Source organism: Coregonus clupeaformis, chromosome 36, assembly GCF_020615455.1.
Source record: "Coregonus clupeaformis isolate EN_2021a chromosome 36, ASM2061545v1, whole genome shotgun sequence".
In the NCBI taxonomy this organism is placed as follows: domain Eukaryota; kingdom Metazoa; phylum Chordata; class Actinopteri; order Salmoniformes; family Salmonidae; genus Coregonus; species Coregonus clupeaformis.
Genome location: NC_059227.1, coordinates 38,658,271 through 38,667,569, shown reverse-complemented (window position 1 = coordinate 38,667,569; position 9,299 = coordinate 38,658,271).

Below are 9,299 nucleotides of genomic sequence, written 5' to 3'. Positions count from 1 at the left end.
ACATGTCTATTTCCGGCATTAAACATGCAAGAGCAGATTAAATCACATGAGTGAGGCCCCTCCCTCCCAGGTGATTTCTGTGACCATACTGATTATATGCACTGATATGATGAATATAGACATGTACTATGACTATACACTCACATGTATGTGTGAATATACACACAAACATAATAGTATAAGACGTTATGATGTTTTTATTGTCACATACACTGGATAGGTGCAGTGAAATGTGTTGTTTTACAGGGTCAGCCATAGTAGTACGGAGCCGCTGGAGCAAATTAGGGTTAAGTGCCTTGCTCGAGGGCACATCGACAGATTTTTTACCTTGTCGGCTCGGTATGTATGAATGAGATACAGTACATACAAGCACCTCCAACCTGCTTGCTTGATGACAGTCAGAGTAACCATGTTCTTATCTGTAAAAACAAACATAACATTGAACTCTGAAGAGTATGACCACAAAGTGAGTACACCTCAGACCTGTGTGCAGCAGTCAACCTCAGAGCTAGGAGTTAGGAGTCGGAGGGAGGGCTGTAGAATGGAGAGCGAATGGATGGCCAGACATCTGCTGCCTGCCATACTTGTCAATATTTGCTCTAATAATTGCCAGGGTGGCGCTTTGTTATCCTCAGAAACCCCCTGTAATAAAGGTCCATCAGAGTTCCTCAAATAAGCAAGTCTCCACTTTCTGTTTTTATTTTATTTCCACGTTAATATATCTTCCAAGCGTTTTTTCTGAGGAGTGAGACAGAATTCCTTTCCTAGAAGTTTGCTTTCTATGAAAGAGTGTTCAGGGTCTCCAACAGAACACAGGGAGGGAGAAGTGTACAGCAGTAGTCACAGAATGGCTCCAGGGTCGTCAATGCTAATGTACAGGACACAGATCAAACAGTGCACAGGAAAGAAAACGGGTCACTTTGATGCAGAGATGTTCCCCTCCTCCTGCACTTACACGTTTTTGAATGAAATGAACAGCAGCTCCCCAAACGACCACTAGAGCTGTCTTGTCTGCTGAAACAGTCTTCGGCTGAGGTGTCATTTGGTGGGATGTGGACTTTGCACTACTTCAAAGAGGGAGTGTTTAATGTGAGAATAAACACATACAGTAGATTCATGCACAGAGGAGAGACAGACTGAGTAGTTCCCTGAGTCCCCCTTGCCCCCCATAGTCTACATAAAACACAGATCTCACATGAGTCATTAGCCATGTATTTCACAGTTCCCACAGCGTGTAGTATCTAAAATACACATTTTGATTTGATTTCCCCCAAGTGACCACAGTTCCTTATGATTCGTCTCTGTCTGAGAGCACGTTGCCTGAGGAGGAATGTACCCATTGCTCTCTGGGTGCAGCGGAGGCAGCTGTGGTGAACCTTAAGCATTGATTTATTATTCCCCAGCACATTCTACTACGTTGTGCCAGTACACCATTTTGTTTTTGCCCCGGAGCGCTGCGCCTGATCTCAAAAGGAGACACGTCATAAAAAACAGTAAACGCAGTATTGACATGATAAAATACCCACAAAATATGTGGCTTAGCGATTTATGAAAGCATAATTCAATTAAGTGTGTTTTGTAAAGAGGCCCGACGCCCCTAAACCTTGCTGCTTTGGGTTGGCCAGTCAGCCTTTAACCTTTCACTTCACAGATTTGTGTAACTCCAGTGCACAGAACTATCCCCCTCTATCTTCCAGAGATATTGATGAATTATGCATCCATTACTCTCCTTGGATTGTGTAGAGAGATAGGACACATTTTTTCCATCTGTTTCTCCATCAAAACTTTACCTCATCTGTTATGTGTAGAATTCCGGCAACGGACATGATCACATGTAATACGTTATAATGGGAACTGACATTTAAATGCCCAGATGTTAGTCATAAGAAATCTCCATGCAATACATTACACTCCACAGTCAAAAGTCTGTACATTCTTGTTTCACCATCCGAGGCTTGCTTTAAAAAATAAGGTCTCCATGTGAGTGATCCTGTCCAATGTTAGTGACAGTAAATAAAGTGTGTTTGGAGTGAGTGGCCTTGGTATAGGTCTGCGTCCTAAATGGCACCCTATTCCCTATGTAGTGCACTACTTTTGACCAGGGCCCATAGGGAATAGGGTGTCAGTTGTGACAGAGCCATAGTATAAAGCTGATGTTGTGCAGCATGAACCAGACCAGAGGCTGTATGTTGCTGTGAGCTGTATCAGGGAGGCCCAGCCAGCAGGACTCTATCCACCAGAGCATGATTAACACAGACACAGCGGTTAGTTATTACAACACCTCGGTCTTTAGACAAACATTATCGTTAAAACACATTTTATGGGTGCACTCTTAATTAAACACATTTTCACTCCAAATGATTTATGCTTATTCACATTCAAGGCATTCTACACGTTTCTTCTCTCTTCACTCACATGTCAACCTCACATTGTCGACACCCTGTCTACTTTGCTGTTACTGACAACTAACCCCATGAACATGATGGCGGTGCTACCTGAATCTAAATCTGCCCACGAGGGAAATTACATTGTAGAAGCAGTCAGATACAGAAAGCCCTGGTGAGTTTGTGATTAGCCAGTGTGAAGGACTCCTGTTCCACCAATTCCTTGGCTAACTGGCCTTCTAATGGGATTAAACTACTACCACAGCCAGATAAACTGGATTCCCAAATCCCTCCTGGCACGAGGGCCTAGGTTATAATCACTGGAGGAGGTACCGAGTTGAGGAGAGGAGAGAGGAAGGAAGGGAGGCTAGAAGGAGGGGCCAGGCTTCTAATCAAAATGATGAGCCCAAAAAAGCAGCGGTGCCCTACAGAGAGGGAAGAGAGGAGTAACTACGGTAACCAGTCCAGTCTCCTATGAAATGGACAGTAGAATAGCAGAGCAGCTGCAAGGAGAGCCTTCATAGGACTGGACAGTAGTTCTGCAGTCTTATTCCCACCATTATTGTCATAAGCTTGAGTCTCAACTAATGTACTACTTAAACAGAAACATTTCCAACTAACTAAGGACCAAAAAGAATGCTAAAGCTAAATACCAACCTACAGTACAGTATGTGACACAGTGGTTTGCTTGGTAACAGGCTGTACACAATGACACCCCTCTGCCCCTTACAGTAATAATTCAGCACAATTCCTCATTTGCATGATATAGTATCACCATGATAATGGTCCTCTTTCAGGGCTTTTGGCAGTAAAATGCTTCTCCTATAGAATTAGACAGATCTAATGATATGACTTCTCCCCCTCCTTCCTTCCCACGTCCTTCAGCAGTGTGTACTGTAGCAGTTTGCATTGTAGCATACAGTATACAGTAGGTGGCAGTTGGTGCCGACCCCCCTGGACTGCCAGCAGTGTAGTAGGAATGATGGTGGGTGATGCCAGACCCCATGTGAATAAAGAGAACCCTGTATGATGGCCCAGCTGCTCCTGGTTGGCTTCTGCACAGTCAAAGGCAAACAGTGGGCCTCTTACAGTTTACACTCCACACAGATTACAGATAATGTGAGAGACCTGGGATGAAGACTGTAGTCTGAGTGGATGATTGACCCCTGGCTAACACACAACCTGCATTCAGAGGGAAGATCTGAAACATGGACTTGTATGACGGTTATTGCATGACATCGTTTTTTCACATCATCATGCATATATGTACAACACACCAAGTTGGAACACATCAATAACTCCCTCCTGTTTGGATCTCATTCTCCTTCCTCTGTTGAAAACCAGAGGCCTGTGTCTGAAACAGGCTTCCCATGGGGAAACTCAGCCAGTGAGACAAAACAGAAACAGAAAGAGAAACTTCTGGTAATGAGGAGCACGTCACCTTCTGACAGTCAAAAGACAGCTATTAACCTGGTGTGATAAAACTGCCAGAAGCTTCACTCAAATCAAATCAAATCAAATGCATTGGTCACATACACATGGTTAGCAGATGTTATTGCAAGTGTAGCGAAATGCTTGTGCTTCTAGTTCCGACAGTGCAGCAATATCTAGCAAGTAATATCTAACAGTTCCACAACAAAAACCTAATACACACAAATCTAAGTAAAGGATTGGAATAAGATTGTATAAATATATGGATGAGCAATGTCTTAGCATAGGCTAAAATGCAATAGATAGTATAGAATACAGCATATACATATGAGATGGGTAATGCAAGATATGCAAACATTATTAAGATAGCATAGAATACAGTATATACATATGAGATGGGTAATGCAAGATATGTAAACATTATTAAAGTGGCATTATTAAAGTGACTGGTGTTCCATTTATTAAAGTGGCCAGTGATTTTCAAGTCTGTATGTAGGCAGCAGTGCCTCTGTGCTAGTGATGGCTGTTTAACAGTCTGATGGCCTTGAGATAGAAGCTGTTTCTCAGTCTCTCGGTCCCAGCTTTGATGCACCAGTACTGACCTCGCATTCTGGATGATAGCGGGGTGAACAGGCAGTGGCTCGGGTGGTAGTTGTCCTTGATGATCTTTTTGGCCTTCCTGTGACATCGGGTGCTGTAGGTGTCCTGGAGGGCAGGTAGTTTGCCCCCGGTGATGCGTTGTGCAGACCGCACCACCCTCACTGCTCCCCTGTCAACGTGTGAATGACGCAGAGCAGACTGACTGACATTTCACCTGTGTATCACAGCTGTGGTGTGCACAGAGCAAATCAACAGGACTTCAACCAATAAGTCAAGTAAAAACTGAGAGAAGGTGACAAACGATCAAACACAAAAAGAAGCGGCGCTCTGGGAAATAGGATGAGAGGAGAGGCCCTAGATTAGGCGGAAAGCTTTCCAAACACATAGATCAATCACAGAGGCTATGCATACCTCACACAGGTGGGGTGGCTGTGATGAGAAGTGCATGGTCATTCGGAAAGTATTCAGACCCCTTGACTTTTTCCACATTTTGTTACGTTACAGCCTTATTCTAAAATTGATAAAATAGTTTTTTCCCCTATTCAATCTACACACAATACCCCATAATGACAAAGTGAAAACAGGTTTCTAGAAATGTTTGCAAATGTATAAAAAATAAAAAACAGAAATACCTTATTTACATAGGTATTCAGACCCTTTGCTATGAGACTCAAAATTGAGCTCAGGTGCATCCTGTTTCCATTGATCATCCTTGAGATGTTTCTACAACTTGATTGGAGTCCACCTGTGGTCAATTCAATTGATTGGACATGATTTGGAAAGGCACACACCTGTCTATATAAGGTCCCACAGCTGGGAGCGCATGTCAGAGCAAAAACCAAGCCATGAGGTCGAAGGAATTGTCCGTAGAGCTCCGAGACAGTATTGTGTCGAGGCACAGATCTGGGGAAGGGTATCTAAAAATGTCTGCAGCAATGAAGGTCCCCAAGAAAACCGTGGCCTCCATTATTATTAAATGGAAGAAGTTTGGAACCACCAAGACTCTTCCTAGAGCTGGCCGCCCTGCCAAATTGGGCAATCGGGGGAGAAGGGCCTTGGTCAGGGAGGTGACCAAGAACCCGATGATCACTCTGACAGAGCTCCAGTGTTCCTCTGTGGAGATGGGAGAACGTTCCAGAAGGACAACCATCTCTGCAGCACTCCACCAATCAGGCCTTTATGGGAGAGTGGCCAGACGGATGCCACTCCTCAGTAAAAGGCACATGATAGCCCGCTTGGAGTTTGCCAAAAGGTACCTAAAGACGTTCAGACCATGAGAAACAAGATTCTCTGGTCTGATGAAACCAAGACTCTTGGTCTGAATGCCAAGCGTCACATCTGGAGGAAACCTGGCACCATCCCTATGGTGAAGCATGGTGGTGGCAGCATCATGCTGTGAGGATATTTTTCAGCGGCAGGGACTGGGAGACTAGTCAGGATCGAGGGAAAGATGAATGGAGGAAAGCACAGAGAGATCCTTGATGGAAATCTGCTCCAGAGCGCTCAGGACCACAGACTGGGGCAAAGGTTTACCTTCCAACAGGACAATAACCCTAAGCACGCAGCCAAGACAACGCAGGAGTGGCTTCGGGGCAAGTCTCTGAATGTCCTTGAGTGGCACAGCCAAAGCCCGGACTTGAACCCGATCGAACATCTCTGGAGAGACCTGAAAATAGCTGTGCAGCGACGCTCCTCATCCAACCTGACAGAGATTGAGAGGATCTGCAGAGAAGAATGGGAGAAACTCCCCAAATACAGGTGTGCCAAGCTTGTAATGTCATACCAAAGAAGACTTGAGGCTGCAATCACTGGCAAAGGTGCTTCAACAAAGTACTGAGTAAAGGGTTTGAATACTTATGTAAATGTTATATTTCCGTTTTTTATATAACGTTTTTGCTTTGTCATTATGTGTTATTGTGTGTAGATTGATGAACAATTTTTTTAGAATAAGGCTGTAACGTAACAAAATTAGGAAAAATTCAAGGGGTCTGAGTACCTTCCGAATGCACTGTATGCTAAATTTAACCCACGGTGCACAGGGGAATGGCCTGTGATCTGGGACGTGGGAGGGGTGTCTGGTGGGTGGATGACAGGAAGCAGGGGCACCACTAGAGGGGAACGTTTTCCCTGGGCCCAGGCCTGAGGGGTAGAGGGGCGGTGGGATCACACCCCTGAGAGGGAGGTAGGCAGTGTGTGAAGGGGGTGAATTAAGGGAAAATGGTGAGTAGATGAAGTGATAGATTTATGATGTGAGGAGGGTGGGTGGTGGTTGGGTGAATGTGAGGGAACTGTGTGGTAGGTCTAAGGAACTAAATATGGTGGGTAGTACTGTAGAAAGGTAGTAGATGGGGGGTTCAGTCAGCACACTGACAAGCAGCTGGAAGTGGACCACACCACACTGCTGTGGCTCCACTCTCAGGAAGTCAGCCTTCTCTGTCCCCACATTCCTCCAACAGATGTTTGACATAGAAAATATTTTCACAGCTGGGAGGGAGGGAAGGGAGGGAAAATATATGTTTCACGCTAGAGTTGGCAAAAAAGAAGAAAAAACACAGATACACAAGACGGTCTATTTACTGTTCTCTCAGCGTCTTCACACGTTTGGGCCAGAACACTGTATGTCCATTCAGAGTTTCCTCAATCTTTAGCAGGTTTCATTGTGTCACTGCTTTGGTGTGTAGTCCAGCTGATTTTTACCCATTCATCATTCATACATCAGCCTGATGAGAGCAGTGTACATTGGTCCATCCCAAATGGCACCCTTTTCCCTATATGGTGCACTACTTTTGACCAGAGCCTTATGGGCCCTGGTCAAAAGTAGTGCACTACAAAGGGAACATGGTGCAATTTGGGTTTCAGCCCATGTCCAATGATGAATCCACTCTACTGTAGCAACCTCTGGTCTCTCTACCAATGATGATGATGATTTTATGACAGACAACTACACAGATGATTACCATACCATAATAAGAACCATACATTTAGGAAGATGCATGAATGACCTAATATGGATTTGGAAAAAAATGATTCTTTAGACTATTGCATAACAAGTAAAATCATGCCATATCAATGTACCTTCTGCAAAGCAGTTGGATGTAATTGGATGCAGTAATTGGATGACTTTATGTTTTCTTTCGGACCATGTCAGATGGGAGAAGCTAAGAAGTGGTCTTTATCAGACAGAATAAGAGTGCAAGCCAGCCAGCCCAGTACAGGGTGCTTTATATGGGAGACTCTGACACCCTATTCCCTAATAATAATATGCCATTTAGCAGACGCTTTTATCCAAAGCGACTTACAGTCATGCGTGCATACATTTTTTGTGTATGGGTGGTCCCGGGGATCGAACCCACTACCTTGACGTTACAAGCGCCGTGCTCTTCCAGCTGAGCTACAGAGGACCACATAGTGCATAGTGGGCCCTGGTCAAACGTAGTGCACTAACTAGGTAATAGGGTTCCATTTAGGACTCAGTCGTGGTTTTATTCACCCAGAATATCAGCACCAGCCAGCCCAGTACGGGGTGCTTTATATAGGAACCTCTCTCTAGGGGGGAGGCCTCAGTGAGCTGAACTCTCTGAACAGAAACAGCTAGATCACCAGGGACCAATTAAGCTCAATTTCCTGGGCTGGGCAAGGGCCTTTTTGATCCAAACTGAAATAGAACAACCTGCTGAGACAATAATTTTCTCCTCTCAGAAAAATGTGCCTGGTCAATTATCCAACCCCTCTTTAACCATTCAGTGTTTTATCCATCAATTGAAGTCAAAACAACCGGTAACAAACAGCACTCTGGTTCCCCTAATATCGTAAACATGCATCTGTCCAAGGGAAGGACAAGTTGTATTTGGAATGCTGTAATACATGACATAGTCAGTTGGAGTGTTATGACATTTAGATGATAATGAACATTTACGTCCTCTCTCTCCTGTCTTTTCACAGCTGTGTCTGTGAGTTTGAAGATCCTCATAGTGGAAGGAAAACATGGGCTGGGAGAGATCAATACCCCTCCTGTTATTATTGCTGCTGTGGCCTGGAGACATTCATGGAGCTCGGCCAGAGACAGCAGGCAGCCAAAAGACCAGAGGAGAAGAGAATCCTGTCTGTGAGAAACACGTTAACAAACTGGACACTCAGGACTTACAGATAATGCCCTATATCTCAACTTTGATGTATAGTAACGGAGTATGCATGTTGAGGGATGATGTGAGGATGATGATGATTATGCCGCTAATGATAATGATGATGATAATAATCCTTATTAAATTGAGTTGATGTCTATGGAATGTCTTTGGGACGGGTGCTAGTACCCCTACATGGATGGCGACAACATACAGTACATCTTCGTCATCTTAGTCTTTTACCCTTACCCTTGATTAATATACTCTTAAGTGAAAAAGGAAAAGTTTTGCCACTGTTTCCTAACATGGCAGATATGAGCTTCCTGTTGCCTCCAGCTGGTGCCATGTTAGTCCTGCCTGCTGACTGGTGATGTCATGCCCCCTTCGTTTGTACTGGTGTCATAACCCCCCACTGCGTGTGCTGCTGTCCAGACTGACCAGATGGCCTCCTAGAGCAGCCCTGGTGTTTGACCTCCTGACCAGCCTGCCCTGAGCCAGGATACGGTCACTAGGCTAGAGCAGTGAGGACTGGCTGGCAGTTACAGTATCAACTCTACTCTGTGTTTTACTAATACATTAAGCAGTTGTGGATCGACTACTGAGTACATACAGTACGGTACTTATTGAATGTAATGCATTAACACAACTCCAACAGTGATTGATTCCAAGCGGAGACACAATATCGCCTACTAATTGCACTTTCTTCCAAATCACTAGGGCACATCAATCTCTGTAGTCAGAAACAGCCTCTGTAAGCTAGGCA